Below are 9,979 nucleotides of genomic sequence, written 5' to 3'. Positions count from 1 at the left end.
CCTGGGTCTGACCTCGGAGCATTCAGCATCCTCTGCCCCTCCGTGAGCTTCCCACAGCAAGTCCGCCCAGGCGGGGTCCTGGGGAAGCCAGAGGGTCCTGCCCCCCAACTCTGCAGTCAGACGTGACCGTCAGCCAGCCAGCAAAACAGAGGTTTATTTGACAACAGGAACATGGTCTAAACCAGAGCTTGTAAGTGCAGAGAACAGGACTCCTCAGCTGCGTCCATTTTGGGGGACAGTGAGCCAGACAACCACGTCTGCACTTCACTCCATGTCCACAGCCAACCCCAAACCAACTCCCCCTCCAGCCCCTCCTCCTCTGGGCTTTGTCCCTTTCCGGGCCAGGAGGGCACCTGATTACTTTGTTCTCCAACCCCTTTAGCTCTCACCTTGCAGGGGGGAAGGGCCCAGGCCATCAGTTGCCAGGAAACAGGGTGTCAGCCATTCTCTGTGTCCAGACCCCTGCACACACCTGCCCTCTAAAGCTCTGCAATGATCATACACCCTTATCCCACCACCTAGATACTTAAGAACTGCCTAGGGGAAACTGAGGCACCCCCACAATATTCAGAGGAAACATTAAGAACAGTCCCACTTCGGCACATCTCTCCTCCCTTCGAGACCGAACTGAGCGGGGTCACTTTAGCCGGTGACCTGGGGAAGTTCGAAGCCACCAACGTTCCCATGGATGCTCCAGCATCTCTCCTGTTCCTTGGTGGGAGTTACACCAGGCCCTTCCAGTTTCATGCCCTCCCTTAGGTCAGGGTGGTCGATAGCACTCACATGCCGCATGTGGGAAGGTTTTTGCGGCCCGTGCCCTTTTGCCACCCCAAAACCCCCGGGGGTCAAACTGGGATCGGGTCTTCTCCCAGCGCTCCAGTCTGGAGGGCTGCAATTCGGGCTCTCTTGGTTAAGAGCCCCCATCTTGACTTGGGCCACATAATTTTCACTTACAGAACTAGCATGGAGACATCCCTTTCTCAACAACCTTGTCTTCCCAACAAGCTGGCCAAACACAGCCACTTGGTTAGAGGACTGTTTAACTTTCTTAACAGCTTTCACTCCATCTGAGACCTTCTTAAAGCTCTCCACACTGGATGCTTCAACAGGACAGTCAGTGGAACCATTCACAACAGAAAATTTCTGGCTGTTTGGAACTGAAACTTTCTTGATTAAATCACTTTCACACCCTTCAATTGCAGTAAACTGCTTGCAAAGACTCCATGAGGATTCCTTTCCCAAGGGCTTTTCTATGCAACAATTCACCCTTCCCAGAAATTCTGCTCTTACCCTCTTTACCTAGGGCTTGCTCTAGAGAAACACTTTCCTGAGCAACAACAGACTCTTTCTGGGTCTCACTTACATCCAGAATCACCTCTGGCCCATCAGGCGGATTCCAACATAATCCCCTTTCAGGCAAACTGACAGACTTCCTAGATAAAGGTCAGAAGCATTCTCCTTCCCTTTGCCACCCACAAGTTCAGGAATCTTTCCCTTCTTGCTACAGGTTTCCACACCCTCAGTAGGTAACACAATCACACACCTTCATGCTCTGCTTGTGCCCTGGCTAGAATCTCACCCTGATTAGACAGAGTTGCTACACCCTTTCCCAACAACACACTAGCAACAGGCAAAATATAAACACCAGAATTGTCTGGGCTCTGGGATTTTACATAGACACTAACTGGATGCGACCTAGTTACAGGGCCATTCTCCCGAGCAGACACAAACTTAGGACCCTTCTCTTCCTGGGCTTTAGCTGAATCCAGAACAAACTCTGAGACAACTGCACCATCCTCCACCATCACAGGCTGAAAGACCCCTTCTGCTCCACAGACAAAGAAGAGCCGGACACACTTTCTCCTTTCCCAGACACACAGCTTGGGATCTCATTCCCCTTGTCCCAGCACACAGGGCTGTTCACAGACAACTGCTTGGAGATCGGGGTAGCTCCCTCCACAGGCAAGTCAATACCCCTGACAGACACAGGCACGTTTCCTTCACTGTCCCAATTCTCCACCCAGCTAACAGGTAAGGTCCAGGGACACTCGTCTTCCACTCTCCTCGCCTTCCCCCACTGCTGACTAGACAAACCCATCAGCTCATAAGGCTGCCTAGGTTCATCCAGACTTTCCTTACCAAGCACCTTGCCACTCCCCACAGATCCCCTGCCCTGCCTGTGTCTCCCCCGACTCAGCTGGGGTCTCAGCTCCCACTGTGCTTAGCCCTGCCCTTGCTGTCCCAGTGGGGGTAGGCAGTGAGCTCGCTGCTTTCCTCACTGCATCAGAGCCAGCCTGAGCCCCCCTTTCCGGTGTGCAAGGGGGCGGGGAGCATCTCTCTGTCCCACCCAGCCCCAGGGGTCTGGTTACAGGCAGGCAGGTATCCTGAGCCTAGCAGCTCCTCCCCGCTGCCAGCCAGGTCATCTGCATTTTCATTGACCATTTCCCTCTCTGCTTATTGGTTCCCTGGATTCAAATTCAAACCCTCGGCCGTTACCGGAGCAGGGCCTGGATCCTGTCCCAAAGAGAGACAGTCACCCCACAACAGGGTCTCGCAGCTGATATCCTGGAGAACCCCAACAGCCAGCCAGCCCCACCCCTCCTGCGTCTGCACAGGGATCTGGGCCATAGGCAGGGCGAGGGGCTTCATCCCTGGGACCCTCACCCTGGTCACACAGCCCCTCAGCATCTGAGGCTGCACCACCCAGGGCCTGACAACAGTTCTCTCTGTCCCAGGATCTCGCACCCCAGGAATTGCTCCCCATTGATCATCACCTTCCGCTCCCACTGGAGGTCCAAGGGGCCTGATCCCAGGAAACTCCACACAGACATATAGGTTGGGGTCAGGAGTGGGAGCCTGTCCACCTCCCCACCCACCTGGCTGACAGAGTCTATGGCCTTGGGACCCAGCAAGGGAGCTAGACACCGGGGCTTTTCCGCAGTGTCCCCCTGGTTCAAATCGCCAGCCTGCTCAAAGGCAGTGAGGTGGCATCCACATCCGCCCCCTTCCTTAACCAGGGGCAGCAATTTAGTCTCGAGGTTCCCTGCGGAACTGGCCCCCCCGGGGTCTATCCCCACTCACCCCGGGGAGGTCCCCTAGGCCTCTCCGCTCCCCCACCGCCAGTTCATGCTGCTGCTGCTTCTGCAGCTATTTCTTGGACTCTCGCTGTCTCTCACAGTCCTCTTGCTCCCTCGGACTCAGCTCCAATCCCGTCTGTCTCCGATCCCCCGATGGGGAACCCGATCGTGAAGACCCCCGTCTGGTCGGGGACAGGAGTCTTGGCGATGCCTGGCTCCCACTCCAGCTGCTCCCAGATCCTGCTATAGCCCCATTTGGGGTCAGGAATCTGTTCCTTAGAGCGGTCATCCTCCTCCAGCTGCACGATTAACTGTGCTTTGGTGAACTATCCAATGCGCAACTCTCTCTTTTTGCACAGGGTTACAACGTCCTTCTTAAGGAGACGGTGACAGGCCATCACTCCGCTCCTCCCAAGTTGTTGTGGACTCACAGGCCTGTGGGCTCTCAGCTCCCCACGGTCTCCAGGGAGAACCCCTAGTGTGCCAACCCTTCTCGAGGTCACCACCTCTTTGCCAGGGTCAAGCTGCAGACTCCTCCGCCCCTGGGACCACTCGCTGCAATCCCCAGGGGAACCGTTACTGCAAAAGTCCTTCTCTCTCTCAGGGCGAAGCCACAGGCTGCTCACTGCATTCCCCAGGGGGACCCCTTTACTGCACAATCCTTGCTGGTCACACACTCCCAAGGGGTTAACCGCCCCCTGAAACCGCTCCTCTCTGAGCCTTCAGCAGCTCTGGTCCTCGTCAATCCCCCTTCGTTTTACTGCTCCCCAGTCACTTATGCAGTACATCCCACCTCTGCCACCAGTTGTCACGGAGTCCCTGGGCGATGCTCTGGAACTGCTCCCCACGAAGCCAGGCAGGACTCTGGGGCAGTCTCCTCTCTGTGAGCAGCCTGTCTGCAGGACACACAGCTCACACAGCTTCCACCTTCCTGGGTCTGACCTCGGAGCATTCAGCCTCCTCTGCCCCTCCGTGAGCTTCCCCCAGCGAGTCTGCCCAGGCAGGGTCCTGGGGAAGCCAGAGGGTCCTGCCCCCCAACTCCGCAGTCAGACGTGACTCTCAGCCAGCCAGTGAAACAGAAGGTTTATTAGACGACAGGAACATGGTCTAAAATAGAGCTTGTCGGTGCAGAGAACAGGACTCCTCAGCTGGGTCCATTTTGGGGCCAGTGAGCCAGACAACCACGTCTGCACTTCATTCCATGTCCCCAGCCAGCCCCAAACCTCCAGCCCCGCCTCCTCGGGGCTTTGTCCCCTTCCAGCCCAGGAGGGCACCTGATTCCTTTGTTCTCCAACCCTTTAGCTCTCACCTTGCAGGGGGGAATGGTCCATCAGTTGCCAGGAAAGAGGGTGTTGGCCATTCTCTGTGTCCAGATCCCTGCACACACCTGCCCTCTAGGGCTCTGCAATGATCATACACCCTTATCCCACCACCTAGATACTTAAGAACTGCATAAGGGAAACTGAGGCACTCCCACAATATTCAGAGGAAACATTAAGAAGAGTCCTGCTTCGTCAAGGTGGGCATGCAGAACCTCTTGCAATGGGAAAATTAGGGGGGGGTTTGCAGGGAGTCCCTCAAATAGCACGTAATGGAGGGAGCGTGCAGGGAGCTTGTTTGGCGGGGATGCAGGGAACCCCTGGGCTGCACAATGAGCTCAGTCTGCAGAGCAAGGAGTCTAGTCTGGTCTGATCTCCTGCCTCACCCACGTTGGCGGAAGCATCTTCCGGACAGGCAGAGCTGGCAGCAGGGCGCCAGCCCCAGGGCGCTCTGGGTGCTGTTAGTTGCCGGGGGCCAGGGGCCAGCTGGAAAATCCTGCATTTCAAGATTTAAAAGCTGAAAAATTCCCAGGGGAAAGGGGTTTGCTGCAATTTGTCATTATCAAAGGGTGACAACTCGCCCCCTGCTCGCCCCAGGAGAACTTGGCACAGATTTTGAGGCCCCTTGGCTTAAAGAATGGTGGGGGGGAGGGGGGGGCAGACCCTCCTGGGCACTTCCACCTGAGGTGCCAGCCCTGTTCTCTGCCTGGCTGGAGCGAGTTGAGACCAGTTCTTGCTCCAAGCCAGCCTGGAGCTTTCTGGAGCAGGAGGCAGGGCTCAGGCAGGCAGTTGGCACCCAGGGCCTGCACATTGAGCTGGAAGGCAAGGTGGGCCTCTCCGTTGGCAGGGAAGCTGGGTGTAGAGCTTCCCTTCGTGAAGCCGCTAGGAGACGGAGGTACGGCTGGTCGGCCAGCCAGCTGCCCCCTTCACTGTAAGGAGAGCGAGGAGCAGGGCCTGGGCTGGGAGACCGCCCCCGCAGGAAACTGGATTGGGCCAGCTGCCTGGAACAGGACTGCACCTGTGGGTACAAGGGCCGAACACCAGCCCCTGGGCCCAACGCACTGGCCTATGCCAAGCCCCAGGCCTGCCCTAACCCTGCAACACTGATCCCCCGCTTACATGTAGGGGTGAATAGTCCCGCTATTGTGGGAAACTGTCCTGGTTTTTGCACTACCCCGGTGAAGTGGGCGAGTGAAAGGATCTGAGTCCTCGCTCCCACTTCCTTTACCCAGTGGCCTCCCTGCCCTTGAGGGCTCCCCTTCCACTCTGTCTGGCAGAGTCCTCGTAACCCCAACAAGGCCGGGCGCAGGATGCCTGGGGGCCTCGACCCCCAACCCTTCTGTGGTCACTTAGGACAGGGGCTAGGGTGTCCCCACTCTGGGGGGTTCTCTCTGCACTGGGCACTTCTCTGACCCACAGATTACATACAATTTGAAGCAAATGCAAGTTATTTAATCAACAATTCATTTTAAAAAGAATAAGGAATAATGGGAAAGGTTCAAGGAAACACATCACGCTGCTCTGTGGCAGGGAACATCACAAACAGCGTCTCTGGAACGTCCGGGCAGCTCACAGTCTGTTCCTTGTAGGTCCCAGGGCCCTTCTCAGGCCCTGGCTGGGCTGCAGGGAGGCTGTGGGTTGGACACTTGCTCTGGTGGTGGCCACAGGCTCTAGGTGGCAGGGCTTCTTCCCAGCGTTGCCCCCGCCCTGTCGGGGTTACCAATCCCCCTTCGAGTCTGGCCTGCAGAGCCTCCTGGCTGAGGCGTCTCCCTGTGTTGGGCCCACTGCCTGGGGTCCCCCCTCGCTCTCCCCAGCTGCTCACGACACCCAGCTCCGGACTGCTCCAGCCCCAGCATGGCTGCTGCTCTGCCTCCAGCTCCCCGGGCTGCTTCTCTGGCCCCTCTGGCTCTGGTTGCTGCAGCTCTGCTCCCAGGGCAAGTCTGCTCTCTCTGGGCTGTGCCTCTGGCTTTGGGGCTGCAGCTCTGCTCCCAGGACAGGGGCTGCTCTCTCAGGGCTGCTATTTTGGTCCCTCTGGATCTGGCCCAGGGCTGCTCCCCAGCTCCGCTCGGGCCCCTGCTTTCTCCCTAGCTCGGCCCCACTCTATCTGACCCAGGTAATTCCAGCTCACAGGGAGGACAGGACCTCCCTGGCCTCCTGCCTGCCCGGTCATTCAGGCTGACCTGGAGCATTGGCCTCTCCCCATTGTTCCTGGGGGCTGTCAGGCTCAGGGCCCTGATTCCCCATCGACCCTTCCCCTTTGAGTACTGGGAGCTAGCAAATAAGACACCCCACTGAATGTTAGTAAGGTGGCAACAGTCCCCTTACATTCCCCAGTGCTAAAATTCTGCCACAACCACACTATTCACACCAGTACATCCGGCCCCATAGTAACATATACCCACATCATATCAAAAACCCATTAACAATCAGCAGAACATTTAACATACTTAGCATTCCACATCTACTTCTTCATACTATACATAACAATATTCATTAACACACTACACAAAACCAATTACATAATTATGTAAGTCTAACAGGAAGTGCACCCTTATTAGCCCTCTGGGACCTTTTTAAAACTGGTGGTTCATTCCTCATATTTTCTGTTTCCCTATCCTTAGGTAAAACTGGGTGAGTTTGAGGCATCTGGACATTCCTTAGGGTTTGGGTTTACCCCATTGGTTTTAGTCTCCTCTAGAAATGCTGCTCTATGCCTCCTACGAGCCCTGGTAAGACTAAAAGTCCAATGCTTTAGCTGGTCTCTACGTACGACTCTCTCAGGACCTTCTTGTTCAGGCTGGATAACGTACACTGGCAGTTGGGGATTGTTGTGGGTGACCACAGTGTGGGGATTTGGCTCCCATTTGTCCTGTATTTTATTATGTCTCCAGCATCTGTGGCTCCGAGCTGGTACAGTCACCAGGTCTGATGGGAGCCCCACTGGACTTGTGATAAGTCCTTTTCCTACTTTGGGCTGTGTCTTTAGTTGTACGGAGAGCAACTTCACTGGCTGTCTTTGGCCTGTTGTGGACACCTTTGACTCAGTCATCAAAATTGGTCATCTTAGAAAAGGCTTCTTGATGTTTCTCTGGCAACACCCTTAAGTTAGCCACCTGTGCAGGAATTAGCCCTTGGCATGCCGCCTGAACTGGAACTGGCAGTCTCCCACCACATCTTTCCTGAGGAAAGGTAACTTGTTCTCCCCTCTCCCCAAATGTTACCTTCACCTGAGGGATCACCTCCTCAGGCTACAACTCCATAGCTTTCATGCTTGAGTTTAGAAGACTCACTGGTACTCTTCCTTTGACGGCACTAGTCAGTACATTGGCTGACTGAAGTCCATTAGGTAGGTTTTCCCCAGATGTAGGCTCTACAAGAGCTCGATATCTATTGGTATTTTCTGATACACAGCAGTGTTAGTCAAGGATCTTCCCTCTCCGAGGAGGCATAAGAGTCTTCAGTTTTCTGCCCACTTTAACATTTCCAATCCGCCCCGCAGGCCCCAATGAATGGTTTTGTCTCTACTGGCTCGAGCCAGCCCTCTACTCAGCACAGCATTCTTAAGAGTGCCCATGACGGTTCATCCTCCTGGTTCCTTCTACTGGCAACGGTAGCTCTTTCAGCTCACTAACGATGTTCATCCCTAGAATCCCTGGGACTCCTTCTCCCATATGGCTCCCTTCAGAGTGTCTTTCAGGATGAAGATGCATTTCCCTGGCAGTGTCTGGTTCATGTAGTCTAGGTCTGCTTCGAGGCATCCCACCACCAGGATTGCCAGTTCATTAACTGCTGTTAGGTGTACAAACTGTGTGCTGTGCATGGTCAGCTCCTTGTCTTTCAAATATTTTTGAAAATGTCTCAGTAACGGTGGTGACTTCTGAGCCAGTATCTAACAAACATCTGGTCTTCACCTCCTGCTATACATACTTCAGCAGTTAGACAGTTTCCAAATGCCTGCTTACAGAAGTCGCTAGATATGCTGGCACTGCCCGCGTTCCTTTCAACACTATACAGAGTGATTTTCCCATCAAGGATCCTTCTGCCACTGCTTGACCTTCTACTGTAGATGGACTACTCGCTCCTGGTGCCCCATTGGTTTTCAGTGCCTGGGACTCTGTTCTCCTTCTCAGTGGACATTCCCGGCTAGCATGCCCTGGCCTTTCACAAGTGAAACAGATATACCTTCCCAGCTCACCCTTTAGTGGGGCTCTTCGGGATCCTGGTGCCCTTGGATACTTTGACATACTAATGGGACTTTCATTAACTCAGTCGTCACTTTTATCATCTCCTCCTGTTGGACAGCCTCACTTAAACCTTCCAGTGTTAACTGTGTTTGGGGCAGGGCCTTTTCCCCCAGCAGTTGCATTCACTAGACCCCCACTTTGTGTCCGGGGGTTAGGCTTGGCTGTCTCTGTCACAGGAACTTCCTCTTCTTCTGAGCACATAATGGCAGCCTGCATTAGTTCATGGAACTTCTTACTGGGCTCTTCCTTAAACCTCCTTTTCATTTCACGGCGGAGGGAATCATCCTGGAGCCCCAGCACTAACTGCCCTTTCAGAACTGTATCTGGGTCTGGAACTCGTGGAGAGTCTCACCGCTCCACTTTGCTCATTCTCTCCTGGAGGTCATACGCATATGCCCGGATAGTTTCACCAGGCTCCTGCTTTCGCTCAAAGAACTCCTTTAGTCGGGTTCCAATAGGTACCTTATCTCTATACACTTCCAGGAGGAGTTCAAAACACCTTTTCCACATCTTTGTCTGCCACTGCCATGAACTGTACTGTGGCCTTGGTCTGGCCCTTGAGGTGCTTCTCTGTGTAGTCCACATGATCTTCTTCAGGTACTCTTAGCACATGCAGAGCGGCCTTCACAGACTTGACCCACTCCTCTCCCGTAATGTCTCCTGGTCTAGTTGGGAAGCCACCAAACTCCATGACCTTCCGCTCCCGTGGGACACAAATACTAGGGGGTTTCTTAGCTTCTGTTGGTCTATCACCACCTTAGCCAGTGATAAGGCTTCTCTCTGTTCTGTTGTAATGCCTCAGCTTCGTCTGACAATCTGCACTGAAGTTCAGCAAACCGTGCCCATAGTTCTTCCATTCCAGCCATGGTAGGGTTCTGGACAAGGCCCAGACAGTGTTACCAGAACTCAACCAATGGGGTGGACCCTGTGGATAGGATCCTGTTCATGAGGCCAATTATGTAAGTGGGGGGAATAGACCTGCTATTGTGGGAAACTTTCCTGGCTTCTGCACTACCCCGGTGAAGTGGGCTAGCGAAAGGATCTGAGTCCTCGCTCCCACTTCCTTTACCCAGTGGCCTCCCTGCCTTTGAGGGCTCCCCTTCCACTCTGTCTGGCAGAGTCCTCGTAACCCCAACAAGGCTGAGCCCAGGATTCCTGGGGGTCTCGACCCCCAACCCTTCTGTGGTCACTTAGGACAGGGGCTAGGGTGTCCCCACTCTGGGGGGTTCTCTCTGCACTGGGCACTTCTCTGACCCACAGATCATTACATACAATTTGAAGCAAATGCAAGTTATTTAATCAACAATTCATTTTAAAAAGAATAAGGAATAATGGGAAA

This window comes from Lepidochelys olivacea (assembly GCF_965140295.1).
Source record: "Lepidochelys olivacea isolate rLepOli2 genome assembly, chromosome: 23".
Taxonomy (NCBI): Eukaryota; Metazoa; Chordata; order Testudines; family Cheloniidae; genus Lepidochelys; species Lepidochelys olivacea.
The sequence above is the reverse complement of the archived record's forward strand: the minus strand, read 5'-3'. Positions refer to the sequence as shown.